General features: G+C 43.0%; 1 protein-coding gene across 5 annotated transcripts in view; it reads right to left on the minus strand.

Moving 5' to 3' along the window:
* cntfr (ciliary neurotrophic factor receptor) overlaps nt 1-21,393 on the minus strand; it is a 153,964-nt gene extending 132,571 nt beyond the window's left edge. For 2 of the 5 annotated variants that reach the window (XM_055513173.1, XM_029168111.3), the window contains exons 1-2: nt 21,059-21,393; nt 20,516-20,600 (exon numbers count right to left, since the gene is read on the minus strand). The gene's annotated coding sequence lies outside the window, so the exon portion shown is untranslated. Of the gene's footprint in view, nt 1-17,251; nt 17,578-20,515; nt 20,601-21,058 lie in introns of those variants that run through there. The other 3 variants (XM_029168114.3, XM_029168110.3, XM_029168112.3) reach the window with 2 other exon arrangements.
* Nucleotides 21,394-24,231: the final 2,838 nt, after the last annotated feature.

A 24,231-nucleotide genomic window follows, 5' to 3' on the forward strand; every position in this document is an offset into this window, starting at 1 on the left:
TGTTAACATCTGCATGTTGCAAGGACATACAGTGATGAAAACTGTCCCAAAGGCTCCTCTGTCCTTTTCTAATGCAGCGCTAAGCTGTCAGCAGCAGACTATAACTAGCTGGCCAACACAATCATGACCTCAGCCAAAGTCAGGCAAAAGTCAAGACACGACATCACAAAGCGACAGAACATTTTCAACCTGTTGGGGTTGAAGGAGTTTTACAATAGACTCCTACAAACCTTAACCCAGCAATGCTTTTTAGTGTGAATAATGATTATGTATCTCTGTGTCTTTTTGGTGTTTTTATTTCAAACTCCACTGCTGTTAATCAATGTCTGTGCTAAATATAACTTCTAAAGCCACATGAGAAAAGCCCCCCCCCCCAGTCCTTCTATTTACAGCAGAAATCCTTGCCTTGTTCCATGGAACACGGTAATGAATGAATATGGAGCCAAAGGATAAACCTTACCGCTGTCATGTACTCTGTGAGCTCCTGTAGACGCCCATAACTCAGTCCTTCCATCCCGTCCTCCTTCTCGCCTCATCCAATTCCTCCATCCTTGTCTATCTCTTCACATCGAGCTAAACGTATTGTAGGACAGCGCCGTTTCAGATCAGGCTAGGATTCTGACCAGGAGGATGTACTTCATTACAAATCCCAGCCCCCATCTCCTCCTCGCTACCCCCCTTTTCCTAGGCTAAACGGAGAGGAGAAAAGCCCTTGTGTTGAGTCATGGTTCAGTGGGTTCTAATTATGTTTTCACTGTAGGAGCCTGGTAAGAATATTTCATATAGACCCATGAGACAGAGATAAGGGAATGAAGAGGAGAAGACAGAGAGGTGGGAAAGCGAGAGAGATGAAGAAAGGATAAAGAGAAGCAATACTTAACAACCCTACTGTTGCAGGACATAAACGCAGTTAATTCTCTAACTACTTATTTTAACACATTTCAGGACCATGTCAGCAAAAGTGAGGCTGCCTCAGTATTTTTTCTCCACACATACTGAGGCATTTGTTCAACCTGAAATGTGTTACCTTTAGATGTTTTCATATTATTTCTGTCATTTCATTAAACAAAGACAGACATTTCTGCTACTGTAACTCAAACTAACCCACAGCTTTTATAGTTTTCCATTTAACTTTACCTTTAGGTTATTTCACATAAATTAAGAAAACTTCGTGACCTTGCAAATGTCATTAAATGTAGCACACACATACAGCGCCCAAGGCTGGACACACATGCATACAGAGGCTCATCTCTGACTGGTGTCATTAATGCTGGTGTGTGGCTGCCAGCTGTAATATTTCCTGTGGTCATTAGACCATCTGCTGGCCTGACTCCTCTGCTTTCTCTATCTGTCTCTCTTGGCCTTGTGCTGTTAAGCCATGTCTCTTCATTTCTCGCTCCTCCATCTTTACCTTTCCCCCCACTCTTTTCTCTAACAATGTGCCGCTCACATACGCTGTACGTCGGCCATGCAGATTTTTATTTTAAATGATGTTCTCCCCCCTCTCATCTGCCTGCAGCTCTCCACTGCCTTTTGCCCTAGACCCCTTCATTCAATCCTCTGTAATGGTAACCCATTGATGTGTGCAGCCGTTCTGGTGCTCCAATATGTTAATTGGAGAAATATCGGGCCTCGTTTATGGATGGGGTCAACATCCCTTTAAATTAAACCTACGCCATGGCTGTAATGATGGTGTTATTGGCGGGTATTACAGAACGCATAAGGTTTCATCACAGGAAGCCACCGCTGCAGATGCTGTAACGCACATAACAGCTTTCTCATGAATTTAACAGTGAGTTCATTCCCACTTTGTCAGATTTAACTCTCAGAAACAATATAAACAATAAACATAAATAAACGAAGATCATAATTTCACACACAAGCAGGATAATTAGTAAAACCAGAGGCAGCATTGCAGCACATACTGGATGTGTCTGGCAAAGGGACTCCTTTTGAATATTCATGTTCCTATGGTTGAACATGGTACATACTGTATAAAGATGCCATCAACTTATTCCTCCCAGCATGAAGTTGCAAAGAGAGAAATGCCACGGTGAAGCTCAAACACCTTTAATCCAGCTGTAGCCACACACTGTAAGAGTGCACACAAACAGCCCGGCTTCAGAAATCCTTTGCTGCTGTACAGTAGTTCCATTTCACAGCCTGCATCACTTCATGTGTTTTTCCTACTGATCAATAAACTCTTAATAGATTTTACTCTCATACAGCATCACTTACTGCATGTCATTTACCAGCCGCCATCTGTGCAAATAACGATTTGCACGTTCACTCACTTCAATGGAAAGGTGATCAGATCATGCAGACAATGCGCTTTGATGAGTTTTTCAGTGAGGATGCTGAATGCATGTGAAGGAGACAAGTGGAATCAAGAGGGGTTTAATTAAAATGGACAGGCTTTTTTTGCATTTGACATTCTTGAATAAAGATCCCACATCAACAAAATAATTATGCTGTCATTTGTTTACCTGAAGAATACACAATAGAAGCATTGAGCTGCAAATCTCTAAATTAAATAGCATTTCATTTGCAGAAGGAGGAACAAAATGTCTAAAAGGAACAATCCACATACTGTTGAAGTTAACTGTTTCTGTGCTGTCTGCTGGTTGACTGCTGGACCTAGTCAGTGGTTAGCTGTGATACTGTAAAGCTTTAGAATTCAGTGCAGCTTTTCCTTAATTTCTTCTGTTTGGTGTTGTTTGATGGTCTTGTGCCATGTCTCACATAGTTTATTCTTCTTTTGAGAGAACTTATAATCACTACTACTTACGTGTAAAATAAAAGACAACAGGCTAAGGCAAAAGAACCAAAAATAACTATAATGAAGACAGAGCTTTCTCAAGTCAGACTCACTATTACAGCTTTTATTCAAAGGGCCGGCAGATTGTTCAGGTTCTCAACGACCAAGAAAAATTGAACTATTACCATAGAACGGTCCAATAGGTTTAAGTGTGTCTAAGCAACACTAGCGTCAACAAAAAAGGCAATTTGTTCAAAGAGTAGGCATGAAAAATGTTCTTCCCCTTTGCTTCTATTGCTAAAATCCATAGCAGACAAAACAGGGTGTAATCATCATCTACGCTCTATTCACATCTAAGCCAGCAGACAGGATCATGGCCGTCTCCTTCCAGTCTATCCAAACACAGCAGTGACGTCAGAGCAGGTTCATTTCCTGGACTAGGACGTCTTCTAGTATCATACAGTATGTTGCAAGCAATGCATAATGGCTATAAAAGGTAAAAGATGCAGATCTAGTCTTTATTAAAATGTTTTATTATTGCATTAAGACAAAACAACATCAGATTTCAGCGTGTTTTATTTTCTTACTCAAGACGTAGCCCAACAGCACAAGAGCTGAAAAGGCTATTTTTACTATCGTAGAAAAGGTTCTTTGAGAACAGAGCAAAAGCTATTTCTGCTCAATAACGGTCATTAGTGAGTTAGTCATGCCACGCGTCTATGCTTTTACAGTACATATCTGGATCAGATCCGGGGCAAAGTCAACTCAGAGTAAATGCTACTTTGTGCCAACATGGTACAGTACAGTACGTGCTCTCACAGTAGCTTTAAAGACACTGACATGAGGGACCTCGTCTCAGGCTCCTGAGCGTGAGCTGCTTTGAGTCGAGTCACATCTGTGGTGAGATTCTATCCTGAGCCAAGACGAATGCCTCTGCCTTCATCCAGGTTTTAATAAATTGGCCTTGCAATTAAAAACGTCACCTTAATGTACTGTGTAAATTAAACAGCAGGGATTTATTCTGAATCATCCCAAATCAGCTGCATCATAACAACATCAGCCACTCATTAAACGCGAGAGCCTTAATGACAGATTTTGTGCTGTGCTGCATCTTTTGAAAGGATTTCATAAGCACAAAAGGAGCTCTACCTCACATGTGACGTGTAATCCTTCAATCTGTGCGGATACATGAATAATACATATTAAAATTCAGTTATACTGGTTTCAACTGACTGGAGCTGAATGCTACTGACATGCTGACTTACAGTATATTATTTACGGAATCATCCTGGCTTCAAAGGTAGCATCAGTCAAGTAGCATCAGGCTTCTTATGAGAAAGGCAGACTGGACTCTCCCTAATAAAACTGTCAGTGCCTCATGGCAGGGAGTGCACTGCTTTTAGAGGGAATTACTAGAGCTGATTTGATTGGCTGTGATTGATGCCAGCCTCTCAAACACAGACTCATAATGTTTTGGTACTGAACACAATGTTTGTAAGTGGCACAGGTGGCTCACATGCAGGTCTTGGTTTTGTCAAGCCTGAAGAGGACGAGGAAAGAAAATAAAAAGGGCACATGTTGTTTTTTTCCCCCTTTAAAAATCCATTTAAAAGCAACTTTACATATTTAAGCATGGCTTTGGAAGCTCCAAGTACACAGCCACAACAGGCCCGATCCGTGTTAATTTGGGCAGGCAGAGAGGCGCAAGCTTAAAGCACCAGCATTTGCATTTAAAATGAAAAGGCTCTTAGCTGTTTCCTCAACCACTAAATTGCCACAAGTTGGGTTTTCTACCTTGAAAAGCTGTGACGCAAAAATCCAGTTTAGAAGTTCACACTACAAAGAGCGGTTTTAGCGCCGTGCTCCACTTCGTCTTAGCAGACGGTGGAAGTCATTTGTGTCTGCTACTGCAGGCGGAGACTGCGGAGTGCGTTTCTTGGTTAATGCCTCTGCTGTATTGTGGGAATCACATTCCTAATGGGAGTGTCGCAGCCCCGTGAGAATCCCTTATGCCTGTCTTTTGAACATAAAGCCTTCTAAAAGCCTCTTGCGAGAGCAAAATGATTGGAGAGCTAAGTCAAGCACAGCCCAGAGCACAAAGTCGGAGTCATTGTCAGAAAAAACGTGTTTTTATTCCAATAATATTCATAATCCTCCCTGACTAAAGTTATCTGCAGTGCATGTGTGCGACTGTGTGTTCCTACATTATGTTTAAAGAGTGCGATGGAGTACTGTAAATCGCTTGGGTGCATTAGCAGGCTAATACGAACAATGTCAACCAAGGGGGAAAACGTGGTGACAGTTTAGGGCTTTTTTTATCGAGCTGTTGATCGCGAATGCGCTCCCAAAGTTAGACTCATTTTCATCCTTTTCTTTTCGTCATCACACAAAGAAATAATCTTAGTTGATCATCTTCACCATGGAATGTCCCACATGCTTCCATAGCTGCACATGACCTTTGACCCAGCAGACTGTGTGTAATGTGTTTGTGTAGTTTGCCATTTAGACAACAGCAGAGATTTTAGGATTATTTTAAACTAATTAACACATCTCCAGCCTGTCGGGGTGGAGTGCAAACCAAGGCCATGGTGCCATTTAGGAATAATCCTCGATAGGAAATTTCTTCCCTGGGACTGTGATAGTGATGCAAGAAGTACCAATTTGTCTCATCTCAGCATACACAATCACTTACCCACAAGCGTCTGCCGAATAATAACCCACTAATTAGCCCCCGAATTCCCTGCATTTCATGGGAGTCATTAAAACATAAAACCTTCACATCTGCTGCTTTTGGGATTAAATGTCCCGCTATTTAATAGTATTTATCTTTTTATCCATGATTTTGATCTCCTAAATTTCCCAATATGCTTCTTAAATACTGTAACTATGGTTATCAACATGTTTGGAGTACTTGAAGTGTACGTGGGTGTAATAACAGACAGGTCGTCATTCATCTAAAATTCTCTTTGGGATAATTTAATACTATTACTGTAGCTTTCTGTCTGTACCTTTAAAAGGGCTTTCCAGTCTTGACAACTCGATTTTCAGATTATTTTACCATAATTGCATAAGTTATCATGCATGCTCATATTTCATTTAGGTTTTTGTGAAAAAAATAGTTTGAGGCCATATTATGTCTAAGTAGGCAATTAAAACAAATTGCTTCTAATAATGGAGAAATATGGCCGCTTACGATAAGTTCCATATGGCCTTTTTTTCCTTTTTGAGGTACTAGTCAATGGATTTATGCTTTAGCTGTGAATTATACCAGAGGCGACACACGCACAGATGGAAATACCAGTGAGATACACTTGAACCAATGCACAGAGCCATACAGTGCATTCCAACAGAAACAGGCGTATGAATGTGCACGCACGCACACACACAGTCAGACAGATGTGAAAACACGCACACGGACGTTCACAGACACAAGCAGCTTCTCAAGTCGAGCGTAACCAAAGGGTTTCAATATGGATTTCACACTTTAGCTGAACCTTCCTGGGCATCTCAAACCATGTCAGTAGAGCCGCTGCCAGTGCAAACATTCAATTATTTATTAGCCTTCTTTAGTTTAAATCCTCATTTATGGAGAAAGCACTGGGGAACATCTTATCAGGACGTGGCATCACACATCTGCTGTAATTGACAATTCAGACCTACTATGATAAAAGTAGGGATCTGACGTGATTTACCATTGGCAGCAAAACAGACCAAGTATAAACCAAACCTTTGGGAGGTGCATTTTATGCGCACTTTTGCAGTAGCATGCGTCTCCAATGCGATTTCCAGCAGCAAATTGCTTACAGCACTAAATGCAGACTGTGTGGAGGGCACAGAATTTAAATTAAGAAAGCCAAAATTAATTTTCTTTGAAGCCTTAAACAAGACATTCCACCCCAACAAGGCGATAAAACCTAGCTGGCTCGTATGTTGCCATTTCCTTCTTATTTTCTGTGCTCTCATAATCACACAAGCAACGTGATACTCCTCAGACTCTTCGAGAAGGAATATGTGGAGCCAAATAATGTCCATGACCAATAATGCACCAGGAATGTGTTGTGAGGAAATCGAGGAATTTGTCATGGGGAGGGAAAACCGAACGTGTAGCAGGAAACCGACCCACTGCTTGAGATGCCTTCACAGTTTAATCTACTCCACTGTTCACATGCGCACGACATGAAGATACAAATGCATGTACAGGCAAAAATCACAAAAATGGTTTATAATTCCTACATCAGTCAATGTGCAAAGATGCAAAAATGTGGAGGTGCTTTTTCTACTGATCACAGCAAACCCTAAAAAGGTCCTGCCCCAAACTCCAAACAATAGGTACACAAAGAAAGACATTGGACGGGTGACGCCACTGCCAAACATGACGTACGATATAAAAATAAATGAAAAAATGCATCTCTAATGAGAAAGACCGTCAAGAAACAGATGGTCCGTTCAGCTGGTGTTTGGAGCGGGGTTTTATCCACCAGGCATCCATTTGTTGGCGGCAGAACTGTGGCGCTCCAGGCAGCCAGTTTACATGCTCTGTCCGGTTCCGCTGCTGCCAGGGCTGCTTCCATATTGATGCTGTTGGTTTGCGTTCCAATTTTATAATCTGATTCATATTTCATACACTGTACGTAAGAGCGCCTGAAATACTGCCTGAAAGACGTAGGTCGCACACTAAATGTAAGCTTTAACACATTCACTGTATAAACTGCTGATACACAGTAAAACCAACCATATGGCAGATGCAATTAAACATGCACACACACGGGTGGAGGCTGAAGTCATTAACTTGTGTAACGATATTCCAATTTTTTAGTCCTTCTAGATAAGAAACCATTTTCTCCTTTCCCTTTGGAAAAAAAAATATTGGTAAGCACAAACAAACACAGTCCACCTGGGAGAAGATCCTGAGGAAAGACAAGTCATATCTCAGCTCTCACAGGCCACTGGGAGTCTACATATATATGGGGATTCTCACTTATTCAGATTGTGAAACAAAACTGAACGTGTTTACAAAATGTAGTTTGGGTTTTTTTAATTGTTAGTGTGTTTAGTTCATGTTTGTGTCTGCTGCGCGCTTGCAGGGTAAAATGTGTGCGTGCGTGCGTGCGTGTGTGCGTTTGTTTGAGTGACAGCGTGACTGTGTATGCATGATACGTCGTCTTAGCCACAGGTGCAGAGATGCTGACGCTGCTTACGGAGAGACACAGTGCAACAGAATGAGTTCATTTATCTGTCTAGTTCCACACACACACACACACACACACACAGACACACACACACACACACACACACACTCACGCACACGCACTCACGCACACACACTCACACGCACACACACTCACACGCACACACACGCGCACACACACGCGCACACACACACACGCGCACACACACACACGCGCACACACACAAACAAAAATGCCACGCAGACACACAATCGCCCAGACACAGACTAACATGCCCGCAAACATACAAACAAGCATCCCGGCACAGACTCTCACACATCTGGGAGTAGGACGGGATCCCAGGCATGTTGCCAAAGTAAATATAGAAAATTGCCAGCCTTGGCATTTTTTGGGTGTTGAGCACGGATTCTCAAGGTGACAGCTTTCCCTGGGTGTTAGTGGGAGATGAGGACGGGTGCCGCTAAACAAGCAACGCGCTGTCACTTGGTGACGGCCTGCACGTGTTGACGGTTCGGTGCGTGTTGATGCGAGCGCCTGTGGTCGTGTTAGGCAGATTACAAAATTGTCTTTTGATTGCATGTGTTAACATATACTGTTTCGTGCACAGTAAAATACAGATGTTTGTTTAAGAGGGACAAAATAGTTGCAAACATGTCTTAAAGTAAAAAAGTGCCAACATAACTGTGCTGCCAGACATCAATTATGACTCAAAATGTAAGAGGCTGACTTTGTTTTCTACACCTGTGAAGCAACTGAATACATTTGATTTCACATTTAACTTTCCTGAGTTTGAAGAATCTCAAAGATTGTTGAAAATGATTCTAGCACTGTTCCACATCGTATCTCTTAAGTAGCTTTGTCTCAGGAAAGCCTCTATAGCATTATAATGTGTATTTCTTTCAAAGAGCATGTGGTGTCTGTTTTCTACCAACAATAGAAGCTTATAGAAGACTCACTATCTCATTCTGTCTGACAATGTCTTTCAAACAACACAAAAAACATAAAGCGGCTATGTGAATAATCTGTCTCCATTCACTCTTTTATGCGCTGCAACGGATGTAATGTGCAAGTGTCGTATTTATGCTGTGAAGTACCACCACAGATGATCCCATGTTCACGCCTTTTTGTGAGAAGCAGAATAAACTGGGAACAATAGAACCATGTGCTGTAAGGGCTAATGCAAAAAGTAGAGATGCTTTTATAAAGTGACCGAACAAACAACCGCTACATGCGCATTCAAAGCCACAACTGTTGCACTGATCTACAGATATCGGCGCTTTCCTTGGACTTGGAGCCTCAACGCTGACCTGGCCTGATTTAACCTGCGAGACGTGCTGACCCACCACTATCAGTGCACACATATAACCTCATATTCCCTGACAGCACTCAGCACACAGCTGTTTGTCCTTTCAGATTCAGTTGTCAGAGTCAATAAAGCGTACTGTAGGTCAATATTAGGCTTTTAACTGCCATGACAGTCTAAATTTAACTTTAGCTGCTCACAACTAGATGAAAAACAGTTTCTCAACTAAGCAAAGCCTCTTCCTTGAGCTTTGTGATTGAAGCTGTTTTGCAGCTGTCAGTCAAACATAGCACTTTCTTCACCTCCCATTCACCACCTGGCTCTTACATCCTCAAACTCAATACTGAAGGATTCAATGGCTACTCTACTGTAGGTACAGCTAATATTTAATCTGCTCTAATCCGCTTAAATCTGTTTAACTAAGCATTCATATCCTTTAGACCAATCTCTTTTAACATCACTAAAATTACCTTATAATACGCATCAAAACACTCTTTTTTGGGGGGGTATCCATGTTTTTCCTGCCCAGCTGTCAGATACACATTATTTACTAGCAGTTAATCCCCCAGTGGACCTCCATAATGGAGCCAGATGGGGTTGCTAGGCGATTTGTGATACAACTGTAAAGTTTCTATTAGAGGGGCACAGAGGGACACAGTTCTATAATAATATATTAAGAAAGAGTGAGCATTTCTACCATCATTTTGCTGGGTCAGGGTCGCCTGTGTAGAGATTTATGCCTCTCTGATAATTTTTATTTCATTTTATTTTATTTCTGCCTCCTGTCTATCGACCCCTTCCTTATTTTTTATTGGCGGGATCCCCAGATACCCCCCCCCCCACCACCACACACACACACAGTCTCTTTGATTGACCCTAAATTTCGCCTTTCCTTTCTCACTCACTCACTCTCTCTTTCACTCTACCCCACCTCCCCCTGCCTCTTTACTCCTTTCCCTCCCTCTGCCTGCAGTAGCTACCCAATAAAGGATGTTGTTAATATCATTAGGCAGACTTCCTCTCCGGCCCAGCGCCCAGCCCACTCCCTTTCAGCCATAATCAAGCATGCACACTAACTATCAAAGGAGACATCGCTAATAAACTACCACAGTCAAGCAGGAAAACACACACGTATACTGCTGCAAAGGAAATACTGTCGGCCCTGCGCGGTGACATAAGTGTGTGTGTGTTTTCTGTGTGTGTGTGTGGGGCAGGGGATAGAGGTGGGGCTGTGGGCTTTGTGTCGGCGCATGTACCCAGACATCGCTAATAAAGTATACGCCAAAGGGTAGCTCAGTCCAATGCAAATCTGCCACTTAAGTAAAGTAAATTAATTGGGGTGTAGGGACATGTACACATACATATATAGCTAATAAAGTCTGCTCTGGAAAGAGGCAAACACTCAGAGGCCAACTGTGGTTCTCCATTACACTGTAGTCATTTGCTGCAAATCATCCTTAAAATGTGAGGGCACATTGTCAGCTGCATAGCTGAAAAGTGTTTTTGCTGACAGCTGAATGCTATGGTGCATACATATCACCACTTAAACATGCTGTGAAGGGAATACATGATGCAACGCTGTGAACAGGGAGCTATACATTTGTAGGATAACAACTGAGGTTGGTGGGCTGCAAAAAAAGCTACGTCAGAATGAAAGGAGGATGTGTCATGTTTAAACGTTCATCAGCCTTTTAACTGCAGAAACACATGCGACAGCTTCATTTATGCACATGAAGCCTGGTGGATACAGAGCTCCAGCTCCCTTTTATATTCACTTTGAGTAAACAGAAGTCGTCCCTCTCTTTTTTAATCAAACAAACGCACATCAATCAATATGTCGCCTTATTGTGTGAAATCTAAGATAATTTGTTTATTGACCTACTGTATTTTGGTTGAATCTTGCATTTTAGGGAAAATACTACATATACATTCGCCAGCATGTCTACAGGAACAGAAAACAGAGACCAGCATCTACCAGAACAGTTTACCCAGACGTGTTTTTGACACAAGGAGTCATGTTTATTTCTGCATTTGAACAAGTGATAGGACTTTTTAGTGTTACATGGCCAATACCGAGCTCCACTGTCATGCTTTATTTATCCCTTTCCCTGTGCACAGTAATGGAAATATAAAAGGGCGCATTGATTAGTGTTTAAGGATCAGGCTTTAATAGATTAAAAGCCCCCGGCTCTGACAGAGGCACTCACTCACAGACACATACACACTTGTGTATGAAGGCCAAGCTATAGACAGCAGCAGCAGACATGTACAGACAGCACCTTCGACGCGAGTGGACAAAGACACTGAGTGGACACAAAGAAACACAAACACACTTACACACACACGGATGCTTCCTGAATTTTTAGGGTCAACAAGCTCAGACATGTGAACATTTCCTGCATACAGTACAGGGGCCTCGTAATAGTTTTACTGCTTAATATGCACTGGTACTGTAAATCCAGCTATGACCATGTGTTGTGTGCAAATCTCTTGTACAACATTTTTTATATCAGATTTTATAATCACCAAACTAAATTTACTACTTTACTTCTGCAAAAATGCCCCATACTGTAAATATAAAGAGCACACGCCTACTTTAGTTTCCTTGTCTTTTTCCCCATGTTCCCTTGGATGCTCCTCTGTGCACTGACCATTGTCACATCTGAACTCCCTGGTATTGCCCTGACTCCATCCTGTCCAACACGTCCCCTTTAATTTTCTTTAATCTTCACCTCTCTTTGTTTTGTGACCTCAATCACCAAATGCCGATACTAATGGTAGCCACCCATCTTTTTTCTTCCACCCAGGTGTGATCAACAATGATCACAGTCATGTCTGCTAATAGTCTTCCCTAACCTTTAAATTCCCCCCATCACCTCTCCACCTCTTCTCATTTCTTCTAGTCTTCCTTTCTCACGTTGACCACAATTGTGTTTACTGTTTCTGCCAAGTCTATCCACTCCCATCACCGCCTCCCATCTTCTGCTACTTTTCTTCAAGTCCCAATCATGCCCAATGGTATTTCTTCAGTAAAACTTTCTTCTTCTCAGTAATTGAATCTCCTGAGTTCTTCTACTTCTTTGCCCTTCTTCTCTAACCACAATCACTTTGAGGCTGGCTTCCTCCTGACCTCTTAAGTTGTCTTTCCCATCCTTTTGTTTCCTTTAACCTTTTCTTCAAGAAGAAGCAGGTCCAGACATTTTCAGTATCCTTTCAAGCACGCAGCATGCAAAACAACCTGCCAGACGTATTCTCACTCAGGGAAATAGTCCCTGTAAATCAGCATGTTCCTTTAGAGCACCACTGCAACTCCAGTTAATGTAGTGCATAATGTACTGTGTAACCCTGGTTTTGTGATGTACAGTAGCTCCAGACAGCATCATAAAGCAAAGCAGATATTGTCTACACCTCCTGGTCTTTGTTCCACTCTGCCTTTGAACAAACACCATTTTCCACTGATAACACTGCATTAAGATGTCGCACAAGCCTTTGCTTGACCAGCAGCTCATACTAAAAATAACAAATAGTTGTAATAGCCATTTCAACAAAAGTTCCACATTAAGTAGCATCTATCCTGTATCACCTCTATCCAATGAATCATTCATGAATAAGTGAAAACAGCATAAATCAATGTATCCAAAACAAAATCCTTCTTGTTACATTAGTGGAGCCACAGTACATACAAATGAGCAGCAGGAAAAACTGAAGGTATCACTGTAATCTTACAGTACAGTATGTGTAGGTATGATGATGCATTGGTGCCTCATCACAGTGTATGGATGGTCACGGTGTTTAGTCAAATTCCACTTCTACAACATTTGCCCCCTACTGGAAGACTAGGTTTGTGCACGCGTACATGAATGTAGAGCAGTAGAGGCTTGTTTCAGTGTTGACTGTGGTGGTGGAGTGGGAGTGATGCTCATTTATTTAAAGTTTTCTCCATTTCTGTCGTTTGCTTTGATCACACAGTTAAAGGAGTCAAACTATTTTATTACATAGGCTGCAAGAACACCATAGGGTCTGAGCAGACATACATCCAAGGATAAAAACCACAGCAAAGCCGAGAACATGTACACATTTAGAAACAAAAGGGAAGATGGACGTGTAGGGAGCAAATGGACAAACAGATGAAAGGAAAACACTAGTATGCTCTCGGTACCAAGCACACAGACAAACCACACACAGTTGAAAGATTCTGATACATACAGTACAGTTACTGTAGGTGGAAAGTGTGCGTGAGTTGTAGCAAGAGAGGATGCCATACCTTAACTCTCCACAAAGAAACAATTAGTCTTCTGGAAAAGAAAAATACTGATATATAATAACATAAAACCAAGTTCCCCTCCAACGTGGAGAAGAAATTGTTGTAATACATGACTGATTAATGTTGGACGGCTTAATTGGGGCCAAATCATAACAAAATCTTGTAGTGCTTCCTCACCCTTAGGTGCATTTAGATAAAAGCACACAGCGAGTGGCGTGGAAAGAGAGAGGGTGGAAAGAGAAGAGCGTGGGAGCAGAGTGTTGCCGGAGATGAACGCGGGCTTTCTCATAACTCTTAACTGTGTGTGCAGGCCTCCAAAAACCAGCGCTTGCCCACTTGTGTTTCAGATGATGCAACATGTCCCTGTGAGACACCTGCCTGCTGAAAACCCAGTAGCTGTACGGGCCAGGCAGTGCACAGGTAATTGTGATGCTTATTTGAATCAAATCAAAAAAATATATATCCAGAAACCTCCGTTCTCTCCTCCTGGAACAGTTTAGTTTTCAAGGCTCTAAGTCTCCCCCCCCTCCCACTCACCTCCCGCCCTCCACACCAGCTTCCAATTTGTAACTTTTGTGTATGTTACAGCAGTGAGATTCACGGACCCCCCTGCCCCGCTCTGATCAGGCCGGCACTCGGACATCTGTCGGAGGATGTTTATCCAGGGAGTAAGTATGTTAGGGGAAATATTATCCTAGTTTTTCCTTACCTTTCTTCTGTCTGAAGCATAAACACTAATGTTGTAAGGTGAGGAAAGGGAGAGGCGAGGGAAGACGGAATAAAAAGAAGAGAAGATAAGACATAGTGGACCTGAGAGAGTAAGAGTGTGGGGGGGGGGGGGGGGGGGGGGGGGGGGATAAAATCAGTCTGACGGCTGATAGGAGGAGGACAAAGGATGGAGCTTCAGGAACAGAGTGACAAGAGAAGTTCAGAACTGTCTGGAAACACATTTTTTGTAAACATTACACAGCAACACTTTTAGACTCGAGTGTAATCATCCTGTGAATGCACTGTTCTATTGTACAGCACGTGTCATTGTCCAATTGTGAGAACTTGTATTTGTCAAGGTTAAAATTGTAACTCTGCCCTGCTAAATAATTCTCTGGCTTCTGCCAAAACTGTCTTCTGAAGGAGAAAAACTTTCCAATTTCAGCGTCAATGTTTATGAGGTCTAGACAGCGTTTTATAGCCTGATAAAAATCAATAGAGTTTTCATGCATGTATGTGTGGTGCCTTCTATAAACACAAGCAAACACACAATCCTTTTTGTCTGTGTCCCACACACACACACACACACACACATTCACACATGCCTCTTCCCGTCTGGTGCTGCTTCCAGGCTAAAACCAAACCATGTGTGGGAGCTATCCTGCGCTGGCCTGAAGTGGAAGCCTCGTCGCTGCTGCGTCCCTCCGCTACAAAGAACCCTCCGCTGGAGGGAAGTTTACTGGCCGTGCTTCCTTACTGCTCGTCTTTCTACTCATTCTGGCTGCCTGTCTCTTTATGTGCAGCTTCGCGCCTCACTGTGTGCTTCGCAGCCACTGTCTTGGCTCCTGCTCATCATCTTTCTCCATTACGCCCCACTTTTTGCCCATTTGCCTGTGAGCCATCGCTGCCCTGCTCCCTCTGAATGTCCAACTTCATTCACACGCCCGTGTGGGTCCTGCTCGCGCCCCTTCTCTCCATCTGTCTGCCTGCTTAGCTTGTCGTCTTTCTCTCCCTTGAACTTTGTCTGTCAGTCTTTCAGTGTGCAACCCCCGCCACCTCCTCTGAACCTCCCTCTCTCAAACTCCTATTTCTCCCTCCCGTTCCACCACCAACTAGGCATGAAAACGGTGCTCCATTAGGGGTGCCGGGGCTAAGCCCAGTCTGACACACACTGCTTTGATCAACCATGAGCTGGGCTAAAGACCCCGCTAAACTCCCACTCCGAGAAGGGGAGGGTGGGTAGCAGTGAGAGAGGAGTAGTGAGACTTAGAGAGAGTTGTGACCGGGGGGGATCAAAAAAGAAAAGGGAGAAACGAGACGCAACGAGATGGAGACACAATACAAGGCAAACAGAGACAGAAGCACAGAGAGGAGCTTAAATTCCCAAGCTTTCCGATAGTAAATGTTTCCCACTACTTCTTTTTAATCACCTTTACTATTTTCCTTTACGTTTTCTTTGGAGCATTCTCCGTCTTTGATACATCCACGTTTCTCTAAAATGCACCACTAACAACCTCCGCAGGTGCACAGGTCTAAACATGGTGGTGATGTGAAAACACAATTTATGTGTCTCCCAACAAACCTGTGCAGCATCGTTCCTAGTCGGCAACATGAGCGTCACACACACACACACACACACACACACACACACACACACACACACACACACACACACACACACACACACACACACACACACACACACACACACACACACACACACGTGGAATTTAAAAAGTTAGAGGAAACACAGACAAGCCCTTAGAGAGAAGATATACAGAGAGCAGACCACCATAACCGACAACAGCAAAAAATAAAAGAGACACAGGTCTCCACATTCAGGCAAGCAGATACTAAACTGGCAGCAGCAAAAGGACAAAAGCTCCCGTTTCTCTCCCAAGCAGCGGAGAGAAAAGGGATTTCCGCTCGCTGCTAATCAATCAGGCTGTGATAATGGCTCCCATGCCTAGCTGTCGACTGGAGGGGTCAAGGCATCCCGTGACCCAGCGCCCAGGACCCAGGGGCCAAAGCCTCTCTCAGAATAGCACCCCAGGACGGACTCCCTGGGCTAATTGTCCAAGCCAGTGTCAGCCTTTTCAATGCCCCCCCCCTCCTTTTCCACTTTCTCCTTCATTCCTCTCTCTTTCTTCTCCTTCCCTCCTCACAACTCCGCGATCCTCTTTCTACACAGAGGAATCTACTACACCGGCGTAGGGGACGCTACAGGACGAGAAGAAATAAAGTGGAGATGGATACGATAAATACAAACACAGATCTGAGGGGCTGCACCGAAGGAGAGGCGGTGGAGAAAAGTTAATGAAGAGACAGAGGCAAGAAGACAGGAAGCGATAGAGAGACGCAGCAGAGAGGTGAGTGGCAGCGGCAAAAATGAGCAGGGAGGGAAGTGCGAAGGGAGGACGAACGAGCCCGAGGCGGCGAGTCAGTGGGGAAGACGGCAGACAGAGTTGGACGAGGGAGGAGAGGCAGCAGGACTGTCCGCTGGTCCTCCAACACATCACTCATATCACCGGCACAGAGCGCCGTGACAGCTCCAGCCCCTTCCATCTGCATATCAATAGCTTCCTATTAATCACAGCCGGAGCGGCGCGCGTCTCGCAGGATCTGCTCAACATCAGCGCGTCTGACCACGACGCAGCCCGCGTACGGAGCCCGAAGGACGAGGACATGCTCAGGCACACGCACGCACGCGCACGCACGCACGCCGAGTCCGACGCCAGCCCCATTCCAGCGCCGCGCGGCGGCATTCCACCCATTCCAGGAGCGCACGCTGCTATTTAACAGCATTAGATCCCACGGACGGAGGCTCGGATTGATGGAGAGGGAGTCCGAGGTTGGAGCCGCGCTCTCCTCCGTCACCTCTCTCACTGGCAACTATCCTCCTTCTTTTGCCCCTCGCAGTCCCTTCCATCCAACTCTCTTTCCCCCCCTCTCTTAGTCCCTGTCAGGTCCCGGTCAGACAGCACAGAAGAAGAGGAAAGTCCAAAAGGCAAAATGAGAAGAAAACACACATTTGGCTACTCACTGGGAACTTCCTCTCGTGTGTATTTCTTTTTCCTGATCTGTCAGTCCTTATCGTCTTCTCCGCTGAAGGCAGGGGACGGCGATTATCCCGGCGTGAGTGCGGTGTCAGTCCGATACAGGAAAGTTGCCGTCTTCAGCGGGCAAGAGCCAACGCGTGTGTGCATATATGTGTGTGAGTGTGAGTGCGTGTGTGAGAGAGAGAGAGCGAGCGAGAGAGAGAATGTGTGCGTCTGTCTCTGTGTCTCGCACTGCTCGGAGTGAGCGAGCTGAGGCTGTTTTAAACAGGCTGCTCACCCCATGTGACCAGCCCAGCCACAGGCAGGAATACATTACTGACACACACACACACACAAACACACGCGCACTCTCACGCTCCCTTGTATTCTCTCCCATCCCTTTCCTCCCTCTCTTGCCCATACACACATCGTGTCCACAGTGCACCCCCTAGCCACCGCTCATGGTAGTGGAGGGAACAGCCCACACACACACACACACACTCACACACAGCATGTGCACACATATTAATAAGCATCAGGAAATACAGCATCAGTCTAGAAGCATGTACAAGTTGTGCACATACACACACATGAATGCTTATTGAGCCTTGATGCCTTTTGTCAAACATAAGGGCTTTCAAGTGAACACAAATTTGCATTACAACCCAAAAAAATGAATACAATTAGGCACAATTAAATGTTTCTTCAGTGTCTCTGACTTCCATCTGTGCTGTGGTTGTGCTTCACACCTGGAAGCACTGACCTTTTCAGTAATGGAAACCTTTTAAAGTTGACCTTCTGTTGCAGGGCTGATACATTTCCATTACAGCTATTACACCTTAAGGAACAACAGTGGAAAACGCCACAGATGAAGTGTTTCAAGTGAAATATACAGAGGTAGCTGTAAAGGAGTAAAATTTCAAAAGGAACAATATGTGAACGAAGATGATAGATTGTCTTGAGGAAACGTTCTTGGGAAATACATCGATAGATCGCAAAGGCTACAAACCGCCACAGATGCATCATGATTCTTTCTAACAGATGCAGCCAGTATAGTATTCAGAGTGCATGTGTACAAATGGATAGTTGATCAGTTCCTCACACATATATCAGGCAACGTGCAGAGACTTTCAGCACCCCACTGCTGCTCTATGAGCCCTAAACTGAAATGAATGGTTACGGAAAGGCATTTATTATCACAAACCAGCCAAAAAGCCTGCGTTTTCTATGATTACCAGCACTATTTGCAACTGCAGTTAGAGGACCTCCAAAAATCAACACACGCAGGCCTGAGGCACATGTACCGGCGCTGACATGAAGCTGTTTGACTGAGCATTACGATCAGCATTCATTATCATATATATTATATACAGTATATATATATACACACATATAATATGCATGATAATGAATATTCATCAGTATAAAAATAGGCAGATGGAGCAGGAAACAGTCAGACAATCTACAAACCTTTCCTCTTCTTGGAGAAAAGTAGTTACTACCCAAACTGTTTACTGTAAACATGTATAAATCGCAGATGGCAATCATAATGGTATTAGAACCCATTCTGTCTGTGCATCTTTATATCGCTAAATGACTAGACTACTAATTCCAAACATGAGAATACCTGTTTCACATCTTCACTGAATTGTTTATCGACCTCAGGCATTCACCTCTCTCTACTTCCTTTATAATTTATGTTATATATTTATTTTTCTTTTAACCTTTCAGGACCCAGGACTATTTTAATAATAAAGTGTGTGTATCTCTGTCTATTTGAATGCAATTAATGTCCTAATGAAAGGGACACTGATGATATGTGATAAGAGATGTAAAAGTTTGTGTATGTGTTTCTGATGCAACTTTTATAAATAACACAATGTAAATATTGTCTAAAAAAGCACTTTTCAGTACTGCATATCTTTCACAGTTACCTAGAGACTAGAAGTTTGTAATTTGTTTGTGGCACAGGCTTTTTCCTGTGCTCTTAAGTTTGGTGTGACAGACACCATGACAGCGTCTGCCAGTGACTCAGATCAAGAGCTGGCATCGTGGAATTGCTTGGTTTCACCAGCCAATCAGAGCCCAGGAGGAAGATTTGATTCGCACTGCTTGTTTACCCGTGAGTCGGTTTCATGTGTCACTGATTGTCATGCGGTCCACACGCCCCTGTACATCTAAATCTAGGTGGTTCAAATATAATAACGCCCATAATGACGTGTTCAGAGGACAGATTAGCCATGTACACACTTTGACTGACCTCTGACCCTTCTATTAGAACTATTACAGTGGTTTGTGTTGGACATTTTTACTCTTCTTTCTACTGGTTAATGAAATTCACTGACCTCACATTACCCCCGGCACAGTTTTTCCCAAGCCGATTCTACAATGTAATGAGCAGCATTATATCGGATACATCTTAAATTAATGTCTATGACCTGACTCACAATCAATGAGACCTTCCATAACGTTATTACTTCCATGTACTTCCATCATGTAGCTTCAGTCAATATTCATCAATATTATGATATCACTATAGTTTGCAACACATGCTGTTGTATAACATAATATAATTCCAAATATTTAAATAAGTCACTGAAAATGTCAACAAGTCTAGAGCTGCAGAATTTAAAAAGTAGAGCACAATACACACGTTCAAAGAACTCAAGCAAGAACATACTAAAGTGCAAAATAGGAATATAAAAATTATAAAATTGTACGCGATAAACATTTTGCCACGGTTCTATAACAGGGACATGCCAGTGGCACGTGCCACTGGGCGACGGGAGTCCGGAGGTTTAATCCACTACTGCGCTACAGGATTCCGCTGCTGCGTTCACTATCTCTAGTTCAAGGTGCTTTTATCAGGAAAAGTCCTTTAAATGAATTTGGCTAGAATAAAACCCTGCCCACAGTTGGCAGCACACATAATGGCTGCCTATTGCTGCATTATACTCTACTTAAAAAATTTCCATTTTAAAGGTCAACAGGGAGACTGTGGTGTGTTTATAATGTCATAAACCAGAAATGGATCCATTGAAAAGACAGAACAAAAGCAACAAAGCTGCTACAACAAGTAAACACAGGCGTTTAGAGAATCCTGGAGATCACTGCAAAATGGGGGATAATTTAACTGCTGGCCAGTCATGAAGCCTAACAGTTACACAGAAGATACTGTTTCTGTACCATAGATGAGGACTATTATCCACAAACTGCACAAACACAGATGTAAATAAAAAGTATGACGTCACTCACCGAGACACGTTTTCAGACAACTGACTGTCCCACATTTTGACCCGAAGCTCAGTCGGATCAACCGCTGGAGTGGATGCTGGTTTACCTGTGGTCAATGAAGATGTGCAATGAATGGTTGATCAACCAAACTACTGTGCATATGAAAAACAATAAGATGAGTCCCAACACTCCTACAGCAACTCCTAGTGGTCGTAAAAATTCTAAACAGTTTCATTTGGAGCGAAGCAGTTGTACTATAGATCTTTATTGTAAAGCACGAGCCATTCTAAGATGGGAAATATTATTTATATTTTAGGATATGTATTCATGTTACTTGACTTTAATCATTATTGAAGTTGTGTTGCTGTCTAACCTATTATAAATGGAATATATTGTAAATAATTCCACAGTTAAAGAACCCAAACAGTTGCTTTGAACTGCAGTGGAATTGCGCAAACCGCTCCACGTGCTGTAAAAACACAGGAGCCGCTTTGTTCAGCAGTGTAAAAATTAAAAGCACAGACTTATAATGTAATATGTATTAATGTAATACCACTGCCTCACCTGCTTTTCCTCTGTGGACTCCATCCTGTCCTTTTGTATTTTCCCCCTCTTGTGTTGGTAAACAACGGGGAAACAAAACAGTAAGACTCAGGATTTAATATCAACATCCATTTTGGCACCTGTCACTTTCCCCTGTTTCAGGTAAACGTAGCTACAGTTGCTAATGTCTTCGAGGTGAGGCTTCATGCTAGTTAAGCCACTTTTCAGACGAGCTACGGTTGCTAACGCCAGTAGCTAAGCGACGCAGGCTAACGTTCGTTGACAACACGAACTGTTCGTAAAACCGAAATACGAACCGTCACCTTTAAGTTCAGTACTTCACTTTCTCCGCGCTCAGCGGGACTCAACTGTGACGTCATCGCCCGCTGCTGTCCGTCTCCGCGGTCAAACAGACGACGGTGCGCAACGAGGCAGGTCTGTTTAGGGACCGACAGATTGTAGGAAAAATGTAAATCCATCGACATTGAACCTGCTCTTATACGAAGTGTTGTTGTTCCTATTTTCTTTTTCTCACTGCATAGGTATAAATTGTCACATTTTACTCTGTAAAGTACATTTTAAAAAAATTGAAAGACAATTAGGCAAAACGTGTGTTAATCTGTTAAATCTACCTTTACCTGTTACCTGTGTGGACAAAATATTCAATAAAGTTACACTTGTCTCTCCCAAACCTGCTGTATAAACATCATATTTTATTTACACAAAACACGTAAATTCCAGGTTTTGCTGAGATGCCAGTCCATTCATGGCAGGTTGTCCAGGGGAGCTCCTAATGTCTGCAGACTAAACTTTGACCAACACACTAAACCCAGAGGATATTTCCACTACAGCTGCTGTATCTGAGTCCACAGAGCCCACACAGGAGGAATTCCACTCGCTCGAGTAGAACACGTCTGGTAAACATCTTTACATTGTCTCATGGAGATGAGAGTTCTGCTGCTTTGATCCCAGGCACCCAGCTCTGCCTCCGGGCCAGGCCTTAGTGGACGGGCTGATTTCAAATGCTATCTATGGTGAACATCAAGAGTTCTTGAAGGTCCCAACTGACAAACAGCTTCACTCAATTTCAGAAGTGTCCACAGCTCAGCACTGATTTAGGGCATCAAATACAAGTTGCCACTGTCAGGGTCCATTTAGAGCAAGTAGGTCAGAGGGTCTCCACAGATCCAGCTCTAAATGCTAGGCGCCCATCCATGTGTCATATTTGGGGCTGTAAATTGGGTTAAATGTTAGTTGCATTGCTCCTTTTGAAAACACGGTCAGATTCATTTCTTTAAAGTCAAGATAAGTCATGAATTTAAGGCATTTCATTTTGCTCTTAAGTCTCGAGGTTTATTCCAGTGCTTCATCTGAGTCCAGTGCTTTGGGTCAAAAGTGAAAGAGTTTACAGTATTTTATTCCATGTTATGAATGCATTCTACATAACATATCCAACATATCCAGAGGTGGCTGACCTGCAAAAAACAAATCACGCCATTACAGCACTAAGGTTATTACAGCCAGTTTTATGCCACAAACAGTGTGCTTATCTCCTGGGATTTGCATGACATGAATGAATATGGGGACACGAGCTGCACTGGATTTGTGTGAAATTATAAAGGTGCAGGACACGAGGAAGATCATTTCCAGCCCACGTTTATGTGGGTCAGAAATCAATCACAGAGCTTTCCAGCAAAAAGGAAACTAAAACAATCTTGTTGTCATCATTTTGTCCTCACCCAGGAGACCTGATCTTCACAGTGGTCATAAAATGGGGCTTTAATGGAGCACTCCCTTTATCCACTTTTAGACACTGTTGAGCAACTGACCTGTTCGGCACTGAGGATAAAACGCTCTGCTAACATTGGAGCACAGGAGGAAGCGAGGATGGATGAAATAAGAAGCAATTTCCCAACGTCGACCCTCTTTGGTGTCTCCAATAAGAATGTCCATAGGCGTTCAATCAATTATGGGCCCTCCCACACATCAGCACTTCACAAACCCCACTGCCACACATACTGGACAAGATTGGCTCAAAATAATAACCAGGAAAAGGGGAAAAACTGTCATGTCGGTGGATTTGTGGGACAGTGTGTCTCTGGATAAAACTCGCTTCAGTTTAAAACCACACTAACCTTCCTGCTTCACAATCCCTGCCACATCGTCTGCTGATGATAAGAACTAATAACTTCTGAACAATATTAGCCACAATGAAATGTGCACGTCCCTCCTGTGGACGGAACATGAAAGCTGAATTTCCGCTGAATGCTAATCTCACCCTTAGTCCCAAGATGTCATGCTAATAGATTTATACTAAAATTAAATGGACAATTCACATTCACAGAGAGTACAGAACAAAGTCCGCGGGACTAGCGCCGAGAAATCTTCAGTTTGAAATTCAATAATGTGCATTACAGGTCACGAGTTTATTCTCTGCCATGCACTAATCCCACCCAGAGATAAGAGGGTGAAATGAATGTTTTAAAGGCTTTAATTGACAGCAGACGCCACACTCTGCCTCAGGCTGCGTTTTCCATTGAATATGATCATCTTAATGAATAGACTGTAATACAAATAAGAACTATTATTATTATTATTATTATTATTATTATTATTATTATTATTATTATTATTATTATTATTATTATTATTATTATTATTATTATTATTATTATTATTATTGTTACTATCTATTTTAGCATTATCAGTCACATGATCTTTTTTGGTTCTGTTTCTCACACGTTACACTAACAGTGATGTCCTTATTAACACATAATGAACCCATCACCTTGCAAATAGACAAAACATGTCACAGCAGACCTGAACATGGACGTCTCAGTATTGATTTTAGCCACGGAAATCATTTTTCTCTCTACAGTGTCTACAGGTGATCACACTGGCAAAAAGGACTTAACTCTACAGGTTCAGATTAATAACACACAAGAAACACAACTAATTCAATTGATGAACAGCACACAAAGGAGCCCAAAGGTGCACAAACTTACTGTAGAGGACATTTGCGCCGTTGGTTCTGCATTCGCTAAGTGACAGACTTTTCATGCAAACTTTGCCTAACGACCAGAGGAGTGAACTTTGTGCATGGCTGCATTCACGTTCATCCACTGGTTCTGGATGCTCCTTTATCCAGCTACAGACAAGCTCCAAAGGGGTTTTGTCACTGACATGCTCCATGC

Source organism: Betta splendens, chromosome 12 (assembly GCF_900634795.4).
Source record: "Betta splendens chromosome 12, fBetSpl5.4, whole genome shotgun sequence".
Lineage (NCBI taxonomy): Eukaryota > Metazoa > Chordata > Actinopteri > Anabantiformes > Osphronemidae > Betta > Betta splendens.